The sequence below is a fragment of the Anopheles coluzzii genome, chromosome 3 (assembly GCF_943734685.1).
Source record: "Anopheles coluzzii chromosome 3, AcolN3, whole genome shotgun sequence".
In the NCBI taxonomy this organism is placed as follows: domain Eukaryota; kingdom Metazoa; phylum Arthropoda; class Insecta; order Diptera; family Culicidae; genus Anopheles; species Anopheles coluzzii.
Genome location: NC_064671.1, coordinates 37,543,522 through 37,562,112, shown reverse-complemented (window position 1 = coordinate 37,562,112; position 18,591 = coordinate 37,543,522). Strand labels below are relative to the sequence as shown.

General features: G+C 45.5%; 1 protein-coding gene across 5 annotated transcripts in view; it reads left to right on the top strand.

Annotated features, from left to right (window-relative positions):
- The window catches only part of LOC120959017 (calphotin-like), a 74,414-nt gene that overhangs the window by 23,640 nt on the left and 32,183 nt on the right, over positions 1-18,591 (top strand). For 4 of the 5 annotated variants that reach the window (XM_040382139.2, XM_040382138.2, XM_040382135.2 and 1 more), the window contains exon 2: positions 1,672-2,143. The exons of the other annotated variant lie outside the window; for it this stretch is intronic. The gene's annotated coding sequence lies outside the window, so the exon portion shown is untranslated. The remainder of the gene's footprint in view (positions 1-1,671; positions 2,144-18,591) is intronic. 5 annotated transcript variants of the gene reach the window in all.

Genomic DNA, 18,591 nt, shown 5'->3' with positions numbered 1-18,591 from the left:
GAAAGAGTTAATGTGCCTCAGAACTAGTTTTGCCGGGTTGTGTACCCACGGGCAACGTGGGTTCGAAGAGAAGACATGGCCCAAGATCTAGCCATATCTTCGCTTCGCTCCGTTTTTGAGCAACGACCGCACGGAGGCACGGACGTTGTCTTATGTTCTGCAAAAACCTTCCTTTTCCTTCGTTAAGACACGCTCACACACACACACACCGTAATGTGCTTGTCATTAAGCCATTCATTCGCGAGTTGCTGCTGCTGCTGCTGCCGCCGGTTCGCGAATCTTATCGCTTTGGTCCACGGCAGGAAGCGCACGGCGTTGTCTTCTTGCCTCCGTTGGTGCGTTTTAGCCCTACCGCCACCGGTTTATGTCTCCCGCCGTCCAGTGTCCTCCCTGTACAAGATTCTCTTTGCTGCCCACGTTTTTAACCCTTTCTCGGTGTGTATGTGCGCTGGTCGCTTTTGCGTGCAAATCTGTGCGTGTGTGTGTGGTGGACACCCCGTGTATGTGCGCGCGTGCGTGTCTCGCACACACCCGGAACATCACCCGGCTGAAGGAAGAGACAGGATACATCGAGATATACGAGGAGAGGCACACGCACCCTAGGGAACAACTGCCGGCAACAAAACACATCTCCCCACACATAATTTTCAACCTTCATTCGCTTCATTCGCTTCGTTGGCGCACAGGCAATAGACGGGAATGATGCTTCAATGAAGAGATAATACTGGGATGGCGGCATGGCATGGCGGCAGCAGGAGGTTGAGGTTCCCTCCAGAGGTCCAGCGACAGTGAGGGGAGCAGCAGCAGGGAATATGGTGTGGCTTGGAGGGGTTTTTGCAACGCGCACACACCCTTCAATCGACTATATAGAGTCTCGGCCGAGCAAAACAGGCAACCGATAGAGGATGGTCAGCACACACTCCCATGGGTGGTTCGCATGGAAGCAGCAGAAGAAAAAAAAAACCGCGACCTAACAACCTCTAAAACGAACGAACGCAAAGAATGGCGAAAGGCGCAAAGATGATGCGAGGAAGCGATGCGCGAAGAGGCAGTTTTTGCAATAAAATCTGGCTTCAACGGGCGAATAACGGCGAAAAGGGAAGTGCAGCATCAAGCAGCAGCAACATACACACCCCGAGAAAGAGAGAAAAAGAAGGTCTTGTATATGACGTGTGCACACGGTTGGGCCCGGCGACGTCCGGCCGAAAAAAGTTCTTCTTTTTCCACCATTTCTTTGTTTTGTTCCCCTCTTCTTCATCGGCAAGAAGGCAAGCGCGAAGATCTTTGCTGCATTTGCTTTTGCTGGTTTGGGGGTTGGGATTGGGAAGATTGGGCTTGGTCGCGAAAAAAAAGGGAGAAAGGAAAATCTTCACGCGACAGGGACACAAGCGTGGTCGTAAGATATGGATCACATCGAAACTTTTTTGTAGTCAATGAAGCAAAGAGAAAGGACACACACACACAGCAAAGAAGGAATGTGTTTTGGCGCTACAACAAGTTTGCTACTGTCCATCGCTCGCTAGCTCGCCAAAAACGCCAGTCGCGCGCGTGTGTGTGTGGCAAAGGAAATTTGAATCCAGTTTTGTTGCTGTGGTCTTCCCCCTTATTTCCCCCCTTCAAAAGCGTTCTTTCACCCAAACACATGCTTTGTTCTCTTTCTTCCCCTGGCAGCAATTAAATCGAGTGTGCCAAGTGCTCGTTTTGCAAGTGCGCTTTTCTGTACAAAAATACCCACAGTGCGTGCGAGTGTTTCGTATTTGCGTATTTGTTGTCATCCAGAAGGTTGCGCACAATCGAAAGTGTGCGTGCGTGTGTGCGTGTGATTTGGAGAAGTGCATGTGAAGTGTGACGTGTGTGATCATCATCCCCGTCTGCTGCATCAACAATCGTAGTGAAAGAAGTGTTGTTGCTTCGTCGTGACACAAACGCACGCCAGGAGAGAGAGAGGGTGATTAAGAAAGCAAACACATTTACTCGAGAAAAAAGGAAGAAGGTGTGAAGTTGGCAAATCGTTTGCCGCCAAGCCTCCGCTCCTGCACCAAGTTGTGGAAGTGTTCGTTGTGTAGTCGTTTCGCACACCTTCCTCTGGAACACGTCGCGAAGAGTGCAAGGCTCCGGAAAGTGTGGCCGTAATATTTTAAAAGTAAGTAAATAATTTAAAAGCGAAAACATTAAAATGCTGTGAAGGTGAAGCGATTCTCATCCCACACCCACCGACGCTAGGAGGAGGGAGTGTGCCCTTTAGAGCTACATCCCAGTCAAACTGGTCTTCTTTCTTCTGTGTGCGTGTGTGGGTGGGTTTGTTCGGAATAATGGCCGGGTATTTCATGAGGTGTAATCTCAAAGGGAGCAGCGAGATGATGGGTGGGCGTGATTGCTAAAACTTTTGGGATGTCCAGCAGAAAAAAACGACGCGAAACAACATAAATGAATCCTTTCACATGTCAGGTCAATGGTCGGATGGGATCCACCTTGATTAATCTGGGGTTTTTTATGAGTTTAATATTTTCGTCTTTTTTTAAGGTAAAATATCCAAGTTAGACCATTTGCTTGGCACACAACAACCCTCTCGTTAGCAGTGATTGTGAAGGAAAAATTAAATTCCCTTTGCGCCAGAGAAAAAAAAGGGAAATAAAAGGGAAGTGGAAGTGAACCCCCCACCCCGCCGTCACGGAACATGATACACACGACTTGATTTTGGGCAAACTTTTCCGCTTGGCATGGCATGTCAAACCCGCTCCACCACTTCTCCAGCGGGCGTATCATCTTACGCGTGCACACATTTAACTGCGCTGCACATGCACCATGATAGCCTTCTGCTTGCACCACAAACGTCGTGTGTCTTCCTCTGTCCATCATATCACTGGCCCGTTGACATGACACGCAGGAACGGGAACAACACACAACAACAGGGACAGGGTCGTGGAGCACTCAAATCGGTCATTTTTGCCCGAGCAAACTGAGCACACACTACTAAGCGCGCGCTTCTCATGTTTTGAAAAGCCCCGTCCACCGTCCCCGTGGAGTAATTATAAGTCATGTACGGCTGGCAAATATCCGTTTTGGAAATTACGCTTCTCTCTATCGCAAACGGACAAGCGGCAGCCAGGGCCAAGGGTGTAGGAGGGAAGCGTCGTGTGTGCCTGACGACTGAGGGGAAATCGTGAAATGAAACGCACAATTTCAACATAATTGTGTTTGATTCGCCTGGGCGGGCCGGGCCGGGCCGGGCTGCGTTGGCAAATGTTTTGTTTATGCCATTTTGCCACCCCGCTTGTATGCAGTGCCTCTCCCTTTATCATCCCCCCCTACCAAAACGGAAGAGGGGTGGGGGTAGCTTTCTTCATCTTGCACAGTTGTGTGAGCAAAATCTCACTGGCGGAGGAGGAGGTCCACGCCATATCCATCGAAACAGTTTACTTTTTTGTGCTCAAACATTCCACTTTCTTACGGGGCGGTTTTGTGTGTAAAGATCGGTATCCATTCTGTGGAATTACTGCTAGTTGTGTGTGTGTTTTTTTTCTGTTTGTCTTAAACACGATACACTTCAATGAAGCGCTAACAACATGCGCGGCTCAGTTCGATCCTCGTTGCCGGCATATCGGCAGCGCGCGTCCTATGGGCGCTTGTGTGGGCAAACGCATTTGATAAAAAAGAGCGTATCAAAGAAATGCTGTGGCTGTTTCACTGATCGCGTACCCGCGGGGGTTTGTTTTATTAATCAGCATTTTTTATATTTTTGTACGTGGTTTGCTTAGTCCCACAGCCTCTACAAACCACTGTACGCAAGAGACAAAGTGTATACTTGCGCCCTTGAGGCATTCCTACTTCTCCACCGAACGAACTGTTTTGTTTTTGCTATTGTGGTGGGATATAGGTTTAGATTTGCTGTGGCAGAGGGAGAGCTGGATGGATAATGTTACCGGGGGAAATAAACAAATGAGAAGTACAGTCGAGGAGTATTTGTGCGCGTTACGATGAATCATTGGTATGGCGAAGAAATGTTTCAATTTCACAAGATGAATGTATGTGACCACTTTATAACAAAAAAAATCAAATTAGGATTGTAAAACATATCCAATGGAACACCACAATACGAGTGTACAGAAGGGATGATGCAGCTGAATGGTTTTTCTTGCCGTTGTTGACGATCATGGGAAATTCATACCACCTTCATCGTGTACAATAAAAGAAACATTGTTCGAGAGAAAGTGTACAGTGGGCTCGAGTTTTGTTTTTTTTATGCTTATCAATGGTATTGTGTTGTGAACATGTGCAATACTGTTCTTTGCCCCACGAAAGAGAAATGTAGTTTATGATGCTTGCTTCCAAATGCTTTCAACTGCAACTGCTTTACGAGAAAATTGTTTTTAGGATTTTAGGGTTTATTGAATGTATGGTTTCTACCAGCAAATGGTACTAAAGTCCTTTAGATCGAAATTGGCAATGCGTTTTGAATAGTGATGGGAAACATGAAGTTTTCGTCGGGATCTATTCCGGCTAGTTCTGAAGTTTTCTGAAACCGATTCCGGATAGTAAATTCGCCAGAATCAGCTCCGGAATCGAAATCGGCTACGAAATCGGAGTCAGTTTCAGTATCTTCATAAAAATAGGCGTTATTATTAAGAACTTATCCTCATTCCGGAGCTAATTCCAATTCTGGTGTCAATTCTGATTCCGAGCAAATTGCGATTCCCAGGTCGATTCTGATTCCGGAGCTTATTCTGATTCCGGAGCCGATTATGGTTCCAGTGCCAATTCTGATTTCGGAATCGGCTCCGGAGTTAACTCTGGAATCGGCTAATAAACTGTAGAGTAAACTCCGTAATTGGTATCGTTTCCGGAATCGTTTCCAAAATCTCCTCCAGAATCGGAATCGTTTCCAGCAATGGAATCGTCTCCGGAGTTGATTCAGAGCTCTCACCACTAGTTTTGAAGTGACATTGAATAGGCTAATATCTCTTACTACTAGCTTAGAACGATAACATGTCTAATCCTTTTATCCTCGTCAGTTGCTTCAAAATGAATGTCTCAGATGATTATGTACAAAGAAGATAAAGTAGCATACTTTAAATCCTAAATGTTTGGAAAACATTGTCCGTGAGTGATTGTTTAGAATTCATTTTTTCTCTCCACCGGAACCTGTTTGTGTTGAGCCGTAGGGGGTAGCTAGCAAAATTACGCCAATTTTATGCTCACTGAACATTGAAGAAATGCGAATATATATGAACACATTGGTCGCCTTTGCCTGCATTTCGTCCGGCAGGCCGGTCTTTTAAAACAGCTTCCCTATTATGTTGTGCCAAAGCGCGTTGCAAAGGGCCGAACAGTATGAAAACGGGTTGAGCTCTCCATCCTCTTCCTCCGTATGTTGTCGGTAAAATTTATCTCTCTCTCTCTAGCGCCTTGCGTGGGAAGAAATCTGCCATACAGCAGCTGGTTCGCAAGAAAATAAGCATTACACTTATCTATGGTACACACCGGTAGTACTGAGGTCTCCTCGCTTGTTGGTCCAACTTATGCCGGACCCTCCCGGAACACACGCGACGCCGAATGGTGATGATGATGATGATGATGAAAAGATAAACGCTTTTAACACTCCACTTCTGGCCCCTGCAGCTGCTCCAGGGCACAGAAAGGCACAGCACAGTAAGGCGCAAATGCGAAGACAATACGAAGGAGAGGACAGTTGGGTGGAATGAGGAGGGGTTGAGTGCAGCAGCAACTTCAACATCGTTAATGCTGTGTTGGCTGACGCTTCTAAACATTGCCCCCGGCGGCCGGCTCCGGTGTGTGCGAGTGTACCATCATGAAAGCTGTGCCTCCTTTAGTTGTGAGCCCATCCGGCGCGTCTCTTGGCTCTGTGCACTACTTAATTCAATTGTGTAACGGTTAGTGAGAGCACTTTGTTGTGGAGTAGCATCTTTACCTTTAGTGTGTGGTTATACTTTTCAAGCTGAATAGAAAGTGGCTTCTGTCGCTGGTACTTCTGGCCAGAGAGAAGGTCTTTATTTGGTATTGTTTCATTACGGGGTATGACCGTTGACAGAAGTAAAACGTTGTCTGATTGTATTAAAGGATTGGTTAGGGATTTTGTGTGATGCATCTGTAGGGGGTTTGCAGTGCAATATAAACAAACAAAATACCTAAACACTGCATCATGCGCATCGCGGAGACACTCTCCTTCTTTTGGGCCCGTCAGTTGGAAAGATCAACAGCGCGCCGGACACTTGATATTGAAGTCAAATCTGAGGAGGAGAGTGTGCTGTTTGCCTAACGCCGCTCAATCTCGCTGCCTTGCCTTCACACTGGCGCAAAACTTCACAGAAAGGCGTGTCTCACCCCGTACATGACACATTGGCAATGCGAATTCGACGCCAGACAAAGGATCGTAACACGCAGGAGGCCGGCTGGCTGAAGTCAAGGTTACGGAACCTGCCGTTGTCGTCGTCTTACACCCCTCAATCCATCTTCTCGCACGTCTGTGTTCTTGTCCGCTCAGCAACTCTTTTCGCCTCTCCCCCTGCGGAACAGGATCAAATATACGCACTCGGGACGGGGAGGGGCACGTTTTTTTAGTCTTTCCTGAAGTGTCGCGATTTGCATAGCCAAGCTGCTGCTATCGGCTAATATCGTATTACGTGCGGGCGCGCGAGTCGCGGGAGAGACGTGTAGTAGACGTACAATCGTCCACTCATTCAATGTCAACTACTGGGCGTCGACCAACATCGACAAGCCACATCCTCGTCTCTTCGCCATTCATGATGCATCATTGTCGGCACGGAACGACAAACCTCAACGGCGCAAGAAAAAGGCAACTACGCAAGAGGCTCCAGGCGCGCCTCAACAACAAAAGCCGATCGGTGGAGAGTCTTTCATTACACACTCCTCTCCTCCTCGCGTGCAATTCGCGCCGCACAGCAAAATCAATCCACCGAGACAGTATGGTGCGCGACAAATAGCAAATATTTTACCCTTTGTTCGGACGCTTGAATTTGAATAAAGCACTATCAATACTGTATTGGACTGAGGAGTCTCCGACGAAGAAAACACAGTGAGACGTTTGCAAGGTTTTTTCGTGTGATTTCTACGGACATTGCTATGGGGAAGACGACAATGACGACCGCATGCCAAGACGCGAATATGTGTGATCCGGTTGGAAGTTGGTCGATTTGTGTATTAGCGCCCCAAGACTACGGGGGAATGGGAAGACGACGCACTCTTCAAGTGGTTGAAGTGTGCTGGCACCAAAGGTGTGTATATACGAGGGTGGTGGTGGCTGGAAATGTAAAAAAATAAGCACAGAAACACACAATCACGTCCAATCATTATTCATGGGCCCAACGTCGGAATGTCGTTCGCTCTGGAATGCGGAGTTTTACGCGCCTGTCGATAGCGAAAGTGCTAGAATGTGTTTCGGAGGGTTTTGCAGGCGTACGCGATTAGTAGGTTGTTTCTTCTTTTTTTTGTATCATCAGTAAAACGTACACACGGTGGTGGCTGTTTGTTTGTTGGACCTTCTCCTCTCCTTGCCTCTCTGAGCAGGGTCTGTGATGCGTAGTTTTTCCGTCGTTCCCCCCATCACTGTCCGTGGCTGTCGGCTGGTGCGTCCATCAGTGTTTTAAAAGGGTTTATCTCTGTTGAACCAGTTTGGGCCCGGCCTGTGTTGAAGGTCACACTACGTGCGCATTCGCCGCGCGTATGTGAGGGGTGGTAAGATCTATCTTTTGGAGGCTTTTTTGTTGTTGCTACTTGTTGTTGTTGTTGAGAGTTGCGATTGTTTACGAAACTAGATGTGTCAGACGGGCTGCTACATTAGAGTCTACATTAAAATATTCCATTTTAATACTGTCACCGCATGATAATGAGCTGGAACGAATTTACGAGGAGATAGATTCTAGTAGTGGTGTAATCCTTCGTAAAGATTCATTCATATGAATCTTCAGTGATGATTACTCCTGAATTAAAAAAAAAATCTTCAGTGATGAGTGTAACGAATCTTTAGAGATTGATGGATTCACATCTGAATTGAATTTCGGATCTAATCTCTAAGGATAAAAAAAAACTGGAAGAATTCGTCAATCTCCAAAGATTCATATGAATCTTCAAAAAATTATTGAATCTTGGAAGATTCATGAATCGTTTTGGAATATAGTATATCTAAGGATAAATCTCTAACTTTTGACATATTGAGAAACTGTGCCGCCTGAATGGAGTCTCAGTTCCCAGTTTCTCAGTCTCGTGTATTTTGAATCGTTTTCAAGCATCATGTCGTTGTCATCTTTGGAAGTGGGTGGATGAATATTTAGTGATACATGAATCTTGGTTAATCATGACTCAACAAATGAATAAATCTTTACAGTTCCAATAATGTTTGACGAATCATACAAATATTTGCAGAATATTAAATAATTGGAGCTTCAAGAATCTCAAGATTATGGATTCAAATGAATCACTTTGAAAATTAACTCAGTTTCATGAATAAGAATCTGAATCCTATGTTTAGATTGTGGTCATCATTTGTAGGATATCCAATGTGAGATAGTTTAGAAATGGGCATCTTTTTGTAAGCAATTTCCATAGGAAGTTCAACTCATGGACTGATCTTTTTGCCTTCCGGGAAGTACTTAAATCTACTGCTTGATTTAATTCCTATATAAATACATCCCACGACGTGTAGCGCAAAAGGAAACTCTGTAAACACACATCACGTGCCTGTGTGCCTTGGGTTCAAGGGAGTATTTATTATTTCCAGTCGAGAAGGATCTCCTAACCCTCACAGACAGATACGTACGACGACGTCGACGTGTAAACATTCCGCAGCGATCCCAGTTGTTTGTTTACGGAGGCCCAATGCAGTTAGGCGGCGCGTGGGAGCAACTGGAGACTGACAATTTATTTGTGTAACATTAGGTCAAAGTGTAGCATCGGCATCGAGGGGTTTCTCGCTACAAGAAAAACGGAGCACCGTGAGGAAAGGCTAATGCTCTCGCCTATCGTCGATCGGAATAGGCGAGATAGGTTCGAAACGGGGAAAAGGCAACACCAGCAGGACTCATGTCATCGTAGCAGAGCGCAATGTGAACTCTCCGGGTCACAAAGTTCTGGGTTCCGGATTGAGCAAGCTGTTGAAAGCCAATAGAGCTGTTGCGCTGTGTCGATACACCACTGCTGACCAGCGATTGGGTTACCCTATGGGTTCTTTTTGGTTTGGGGTGTTTGGATGTATCCTATCGCATCAGCCAACAAAGCCTCATAATGCTCTACCCGCTAGCCAGATAGGTGCGGATTGTGTGTTTTCTTTCTTTGTTTTGTTTTCTACCTCACCACACACACGCACACGGTGGTGCAGTTGTAGTGGTAGCAGCAGTTTCGTTGTATGTTTCTATTTTATCTGACTGGAAACATCTTTTTGGACTTCCGGCTTTATGGGCCCCGGACCACGAATAGCCTTCCGGAGAGCGAATGTTCTAGGCGGGCTCGTGTGTGTGTGTGTGTGTGTAGGTACGGGGCAATGGCTAATAGATATTTCCTTCCATTACAGCTCCATAGACCTGCCAGCTCTGGTGAGGAACGAAGTGTCGAAGCGAAAGAGTTTCTTGTGCACTGTTGTTGAGCGTACATTTGTGGTAGAAAATTTGCCCCCGTTAATGCCGCACACACATATTAGACCGAAACGCGTATGCGGCCATTTTCGCTACGGTAATTTCCGCGCCCCGCGTACCACATTGTTGTCCGGGGTGTTGGTTGGTGGTTAGATGCGCGAGTTTTCGGAGGTCGTGTATAGAAGTGTGTGTGTGCGTATTAGCGGGCGTTGTTGATTATTTATATAGATTCCCGTGTGCGGGTCCGCGGTCCACGTGGCACGGGCGGTTTAATGGCCTTTTGCTTTCGCGTTCTGGATGAGAGAATTCATTCTACAATCTACCTCTTTCTAACCCCCCCATGCCAAACCCGCGGGCTCTCGGAGCACTCTCCGCTTGGTGTAGCATTCCGTTCCCGTCATCTGGTTGTGCCGTTGGGTTTCCATCGACCTCGGCCAGCCAGCAGCTCTTATGGTAGCAATTTTATTATCGGCATCTCATCGCAGGTTTTGTTGTACTCTCCCTCCCTCGGTCGTGGTTGTTGTTGTTTTACTGTACTGTGTTGATATTATTTCTGCAACAACCGGCAAACCATGGGCTTTTGACGTTCGGTTCTGTATATGCGCTAGTAGATTTGAGATGAGAGAACATCCATTTGTAATGTTAGTTTTGCTTTTGTGTGTAGCTCTTGTTTCATTAGTTTGGGGAAGTCGTAAATTTGAGCCTGTGTGGGATCTTCGGAATCACGGCCATAACATCATGTTTTTGACCTGCTGGTCTCAATGGTGAATGTGTAAATGTTTTCCCATTTATCGTTACAAACTATGAAATTTGTTGATGGTAAAACTTTGTAATGTACACAATGAAGAAATTGCTTTTGAAAACAGTTTTATTTCTTCCACATAAACAGAGCTCCTTTCTTAAATTGAACCATTTTCTGCGGCGGCTGGCTGTCCAAGGAAAAATGTGAAACATAACTCAGCTAATGCGTAGGATTTAAGGCTTGAAGGCTGTTGTTTGATTGAAACCCCGCTTGACTTCGCCCCCCAAAGCATCCTTTTGGACCATCGCCTCCACTTTCTTCCAGCACAGTCAGGAATGATATGAAAAGTATTGGTCTTCTACAAAACAGCACGCTGTGGGGGCATAACGGCAACAGCATATAACGGGCGTCCGAGATGCGCGCTTTCTCGTGGGCGGTGGCAGCGGAAAGTCGTCGACAAGATAATTTATTGTGGCCGATCTTTCGATCTCTTGATGAATTTAAAGTCGTAAAAGGAAAAAGAAAGAACGAACATAGCACACATACACATCACGCAATGTTTGGTGCTACGTTTTGGACACGGGGTACGGGGTCTTCTCTCCGTTCGGCCTACGGTTTCGGCGATGACCGTTTTGCATTTCTATGGAAAAAGGGTTCTTCTACCTTCACCTTATTATCTTATTGTCTCGTTAAGCTCTTCTCTCCTCCCTCGTGTCCGATGCGATTTGTGATCCGGCCGAGGCGTTGAACATTGTAAAGGGAAAGGATAAAAGAAAGAATTGTTGGTAGCTTTACAAGCTCTCCCCCTGTCCATATCGTCCCTCAAGCCCGATGGGATCTAGTTACATCCTACGCGCGCGCCGTTATGCCACACGAATGGTGGAGAAATGGTGTGCAGTAGAAGCAGCAGAGTGATGGTGTTCTCGCCACCGCGACAACTCAACACGGAAGACAATTATGAATAAAACATGGAGGTAAAAAGTAATGTTGGTTAACCCCGTTGGCCACGTGCACTCACTCTCCGGCATCAGGCTTGTAAAACTGTACTTTTTTTTATTTGGAAATTGTACACCACCTTCTTTTACTGCCTGCCTGCCTGCCTGCTTTCTCGCCATCCGGAAGAGGGGAACGCGAGAGCGCTTCTGGCTCGGGACACTATTTGCGCCTGCGACGGTGTGTGGTGCCGGCCGACAATGAGTCACGGTTTGGCAAAGGAAGGTTTAGGGTTTTGTGTGAAAATTAACAGTAGCACATTACCGTACTTTCCCTTTTCTCCTTATTTGGTACGGTAAGGAAAAGGTTTACCTTGTGACGAAGATGTTGTAATAGTTGTTCTCCTGAGTTTCTGGTCAAAAGAGCAACTTAATATTGATATAACCTTTTACATCAAATGTCTGCATTATAACATAGAAAAGATAGCGTGATTTTTCGCTCGTTCATCAAACAGAGTCCTCATTGTATCATTTTCTTTCATTAATTTCTACGGTCAAAAGGGTGAACATCATCCGGGCTTTCCCCAGTCCTAAAGCCACTCCCATTAGAACCCTTAGCAAAAAGGGCAGAGCCCGAACCGATTATTTGTCAATGGACTATATTGAGCCCTGTCAGTGTCGTCGCTCTCTTTTGTCAGTCAAATTCTCGCATTATCGGATCGGCGCGGGAAGGTCTTGCTTTTCTTCACACAGGCGAGAACCGAATCGTGTCTAACTTATTTGCCCTTTTGTCGGTTCTGGTATCCCTTTTTTCTCCCGCTCCTCGGCAAACCGTAACACACCAGGAACCAGAAATTTTGAGCCGGAAACACGAATCCTTAGACGTCTCTGGAAACAGACAGTCAACCGCTACAGTTGAGCGATTTCGGGTTAGATAATGTGCCCAGGGAATGGTGAGAGCAATCAACCGTGGATGGAGAAGAGGGATAGGTGATGATTGCATGTCACCAAGATTAATTGATTTTGAGTTGTGAATCCCATTTCCATTCCCTTAATAACATGATGCTTGAGGATTATGTGTTAACACAGCAGAAAGTGAAAAGGTTTGGGGGGTTTGTTTCTTATCAATAAAAAAAAGTGACAAATACGATCTTTCGGCTCTCTATCCCTTTAGTCAATGTGTCAGTGTCAATTGCTATGCTATAGTAAAAATAGTTTATCCTGGATCTGAACCTAATCAAAATTCATCTGAAGCTAAAGCAACGCACAATATTATTTACTTATTTCATACCAAACCCAGGCGTGAACACGTTTCTTCCTCTACGACAACTCTTCCCGAGGTTCGTCGCTTTGTCTTCATTTTTTGGGGTGGCGTATATTTGCCTCTCACCGGAGTACGTGCGGATGCGGAAAGCGAACGGAAATGCTCGGTTCCGGAAATGGCAGCGGAATGACGTATTGATGTACTCATCAAATCGGTATCTTCTTGACTAGCTCTAGAAGTGGTGGTGGTGCTACAACGTGATACGAATTGGCCGGTTGGCATTCCACCTTCTTCTCACCTATAGATTCGTTTTACTTCTCCTCGCACCCGCTGGGTTTCTCTTCGCTTGGACAGCAGCGGATGTTATGTTATTGAAATATTAATTTCTTTCTCAAGCACTTTTTTCGGCCTTCGTTGGCTGTTGCTGCTTTCACGCCTCTCGTTCTCCTTCTCTCAGTTCGTGGTTGTTCTGTTCGGCGTGCTGTGCGCGTTCAGTATGCTACTTGAGCGAAATATCGAACCTTGACGGATTTGAGCATGAAGTCATAATTCATTCGTAAGAGGATAGACACACACACACAGTACGATGGGTCGTGTATTTTCCCAACGGATGCCCGATTGCAACTGATTCGGTATTTCGGACCATGCTTCTTCGTGGTCAGGCGCGCAGCAGCGATATGCCAGCCATCATCGATTTAGGTATTCAGGAAGCGATTCCAAATCTTCGCTTACTTTCCTTGTGATTTGTATGCGGAAAGCCGGATGGCGTTGGTGGTGGTGGTGGCGTATGATGTGCGACATTGATTGGCTATCAGAACACAGAGCCTAATGCCAAATAAGATGGAAGGAAATTGCTGATGGTTCAATGATTTGTGCCAAGGGTACGTGATAGGTTCACGCAGATAGGGCCGCAGAGGCAAATTATGATGTACGGAGTTATTTGTTCAGAGATTCGGAGTTACTTCAATGCGTTACACTACTTCTTTATGTCTATGTCAGTGCGAACATTGAATGAGAAATAAGGAAAATATTATACGTGATGAAAGATGTGTTTTAAATATGGTTTTACAATTATTGATTTATATTTCCTATAAGCATTTCAGATATGATATTTTAACAATAATTCTAATGTAATATTTGTTCTTGTTTCTTTTCTTTTTCTAGGTAAGTTGGACAGTTGGAAGTTGGTTCTAAACGTTTGCTGATTTTGATTGCTGATTTGTCAACCTCGATTCAATCTCTAGGATACGGTATTTTAAACTAAATCTATATTGAAATTTATTTTAGGTATTTGTATATATGACTTGTATTAGCAAATAGAGTAAGTTTTAATGTTTTTGTAACTTGCTTGTTCAACTATTTCCCTTGCTTTGTTGACAACAGTCAAGACTACGGAAAATGTTATCAAATTAGCGTTTCAGGTTGACTAGGAAACGTTTGAATGAGTGTTACGCTCGTGCAAACGATGGTTATAGCCGTTTTTGTATAAACAGCATTCCTTTGCTGTTTTGATAAGACGACGCCTAGCTTTTGATTTGTCGCTTAAAATAGCATCGTAAGCATAATACCGTTCAAGCACGTGGAGTGTTGCCAGATAAGCGATTGTCTTGCAGGTTTGTTTACCGCTGTAAGAAAGGCTGCATGTGTGTGTGAGTGCGTGTGGATTATGTTTCAGGAAATAATTTATGATTTGTGACCATGGGCGAATGCGTTTATTTTTGCTCCCGCCTCGTATCTTTGCGTCGTTTATTTTGGGACCTACAGGAATGCTGTTACTGTGTGTGATAAGAGAGTTGTATCCTTGACTTATTTTTATTTTTCTGGATGGAACTGAAAACAAGTTTATCCACCTGTGTTATAGCAAAAATGCTTAAATAGAATAGGTCACGTATAGTCTAATCAAAGAGAGGTGACAGAGGGAAATAGTAAGGTTTGGCACACTAGCAGAGTTCGACATTTTAATTATGATTATGATAGTCGTACCCAATTATGACTAAAATAAGAGTAACAAACGATCGTCATGCTTTTATAATTGTTGAGAATAACGTTCATGATTAAAGCGATAGCGCACTATAATGATATTTCAAGCGTCTTGTTCCGGAAGCCAATGCTTCATTTTTTTTGAGGATAACCTGTGCTTGATATTCTTTGTTCCATGTCGTTGCATGTTTTTCCCAATGTTTGTTCTCCAATCAGTATGTCCATGCCGCAAGCCTCAAATGCTCTCGTTCTTTTTGTTGTAAATGCTTGTACCTCGTTTGCACAATCTAGGCCAGCAAGCAAAGCAGATGAAGAAGTTCGTGCCGGCACAATCAATTTGCACACCGAAAGAAAGAGAACCTACCTTTGCGAGAACCGATCGCCGGCAATGTCGTGACTTCTGCAAAATTTGATTAGCAAGCGCGTGTTTTCGCTTGTTCCGTTCCGGCAGCACGCTTGTTTACTTCTTTTGTGTAACGTTTGATGATGAAGTTGGATGGTTGTTTGATAAGTAGGGAGAGAGAGAGAGAAGGAGGCTGTATACAGCACGAGGTAACATTAATCAATTTGGTTTGACTTTTAGATGAGATATGCGCAGAAGCTTCCAAGGTGGATGATGCGATTGTTGCCCACCGGACGACGGCCCACATTATCGGCCACACTGAGATGTACACAAACAGTTCAGCATTCTATTTCTTAAATTTTACCAGCAGCCAATCATTACAAAAAACATTACTCTTCCACTGAAAGTCTGGCGACGCTATCGGTGACGCAAACGCAGGTGCGCAACAAACGGGCGGTGCAACCGCGAATGAAATTGCTTTGTTAAAAATGCAAATAAAAATTGATGCTGAAACACGCCGTCACGTGTACACGATCTTGGCTGGCACGCCACCGATGGCTGTATTCTGTGCTCTCTGTGCCCTTTAGAAAAGCGAACAACTTTGCTCATAAAACACCTTAAAATTGATTAGTTCTTTAGTGAAGCCAACGCCAATACTTGTACGGGCTTGAGCGTTTCCCCCCGATAAGGTTGTTTATAATAATGACGCTTCAGTGTGGCAGTTATTAGCCATTTTACCCTTTTGTTTGTTTGCTGGTTTGTTCGTTGTAAACTTTTAATTTAGCGGATATTACTTTCTTCATTGCAGTTTCCTGTGTCGGGTGCCGCACATGTGCGCGCGGGTCCCATGTGGTCGTCGTCCGGTGGTGCGCTCAGCGTCGTGTCGCCCGTGACGATTCCTCTGTGCGTGTGGCGCACAGCATTTGGGCTAGCGGCAGCAGCCAGAGTGTGTTTCGCAGGGTGGTAGTGGAGAGACACTGAGTTGCTGTGTTGAATGCTATTTTTATGACCATTATTTTATGGAGCCTTCGAACGGACCAGAGAGAGAGATAGAACCGCCGGTTCGGTTGATGATATTCCTGTTTCAGTATGTTTGACTGAATTTGCATACTAATCGCGCCTGGGGCGTGTGTTTGTGCCATTGGCGGCATTAAGCCATCCTTTGCCTAGCCCTCCCGAAGCCGAACCGGGTAGAGTGCTTCACCGGGGTGCCTTGTGTATGTTACTGGCGTTTGCACTTAACTTATTCGCTGCTTGTGTGCGATATTCTGCGATGTTTTTGCTATTCTTGTTGTTGTTGAGTTTTCTAAGCCCCCAAACAACACATTCACACACACACACAGTCGGTAGTTCCGAAACAGACGGCGAAGACTGATGCGCACACCACTGCCTTTTGGGCCATGTCACACAACCGGCTTGTTAGGGTGTTGTTTTGTGGGTTTTTTTTTTAGCATATGCCGGAAGTATTGAAGTTAACCTTTTTTTTGTTGTCGGTTCTTTTTTCTTCATGCGGCGCGTATCGAACACACAGTGACAAAGATAAAAATTTATTTTGCAGTCAAGCGGCGGCGGGCCCGTTTAGTGGTGAAATGGTTTTATGCATTCAAACTGACAGCGCAAGCGGCTGGTAGAGAGCCAAATTAATCCAAACTCCCCCCGGCCGCCGCTGCTATAGCGCTTGGAAGAGTGGAAGGGTGGTAGGGTTTCAAAAAGTTCACTGTCAACGGATGGAAACCCTTAAAGTGCTATAAAAACCATGCCTTTTAGTGCTTTAGGAGAGAGAGAGGGCTAGCCTTTGGGGTTGAGGATGCAAAGTGAATGGTGTGTAAAATGTTTAAGGTTTTATAGCATCGTTGTGGGCTCATCGTTGGTTGGTGGTTGGTGACAAGGTGGTGGCTTTTTTTACTGCCTCTGTAACGCGATACGCAGTGCGCAGTTTACGTAAAGTCGTTTATTTCCCGATCGCCATTCGATCAATGTAGTAGTAGGGGCGCACTTCAAACGAAATATTAAAACATGTTTTAAATGGTAATTAAAAGGGAGTTTAATGTTTGCTGTACACTGTATCTGCTGTGGATGGATGGGCAAATTAAGAAACGTTTATTTCCCCTTTGCAACAATTAACGGGAACTGATTAACGCGAGTTCGCGGGATTGAAGACACAGAACTAAACTCGAACCGGCTTAGTCACGTTCCGCGGTTTCGATCTTCTCGGCATATGCTTTGCGATTTTACTAAACCCCTCCCCCCACCGAGAGCTGTTGGGTTTGTGTCACCAGCGTTGCATTTTCTACGCCACAACTTCTTCTTATCCTGCGCGGATGCGCTTTGGACGACGTTGGCACAAAGAGGCAGCAGCAGGATAGCTCGTTGTACTCTCGTGCTATGCCCTTCGTACGCTGTTCTGTGCCTTATTTTAGCAGATACACACGGGACACACATGACGGCGACTGTAACAACCTGGCGCGGTTGCTGTAGTTCAACCACATCTTGCTCTCTCTTTCTCTCTTAGTGCCGTCGACCGCCACAAGGTCATTAACGATGGATGCGCGATCGCGAACTTGCATGGAAATATGTACTGCAAGGGAGGGTATATGGTACAACACAGTGGTGGTGTGTGTCGTCGCCATGCTTCTCCCGATGTCGGTTGGTGTCCCGGTGTGCCGGGCCGGGTGTGTACACAACAGAGGACAGAAACAGCGGCAGCAGCAGCTGCTGCTGGTTGAGCTCTCTGTTCGCTGCTTCAGTTGCTGGCGTTGATATTGTCGCCGTCGCTTCCATTGCGTAAACGGGTGGGTCGCGCTCGGGTTCGTTGTCTGTTCGGTCCTCCACCTTCTCTCTGGCTCGCCATTAAAAGTGCGTCTTCTTGCGGGCTGTGTTTTTTTTTATTTGTGTGAAGGGGAAGGTTCGTCTCCACAACATATGGTGCACAGTAGTCCACCCCTGGAGCAGGGTTTGGTAGATTACACACACTAACTCCAGGGCCGGGAAGGGTTTTGTGGGGTTTATAGAGCAAGAATTAAGTCAAAAATGCAATACGGAGAACTGCTGGTGGTGGTATGTTGTTAGTGTTGAACAGGGATAAGATTAGAAAGGGAGTAGGGGACGCTTACTCAAAATCCCAAAGCAAGCCTTTCGTTAATCGATGTCATCTGGGACGCAGTATTGCATAAATTTATTGAGTTTGACCATTCTAATGAAGCTCAAGAGTTGCTTTTTCAATATTATAAAATTCTTCTCTATAAAGTAAAATATTTTAATTTACGGCAAACTTATTGCCTATAAGCCCGATCGAAACCTCGCGTAATGTAATGATGGAAACATTTTCCCACGTTCTTGTACCCTTTCCCCGAGCGTATGGTTTGGTATTTGACAAATCACGTTCAATCAGAGCCATTTCCAGACGCGTCGTCGCTGTTCGAAACGTGCTGACTCGCTGCTATAATCATCAGCCTTTTCTTCTAGTCGCACACACACACATATACACGCCACAAACCACTTGGAGTCTCAAGTCCCGTTCACCACCCCTTGTTCGACCGAATGGGGTGGACGGAGGAGGGATGGCTTAGAAAATTGTGTGTTGAACCTGGAAATTACTTTGGCACTCGGACAGCAACTTTGTATGGTGCAGCATATGCACACACACACAAACACTCACATGCACAGCTTGTTTCTTACGATATTTCTCACCTTCTCGTAAGAAAAGGTGTGCTGCCCGGTTGAGA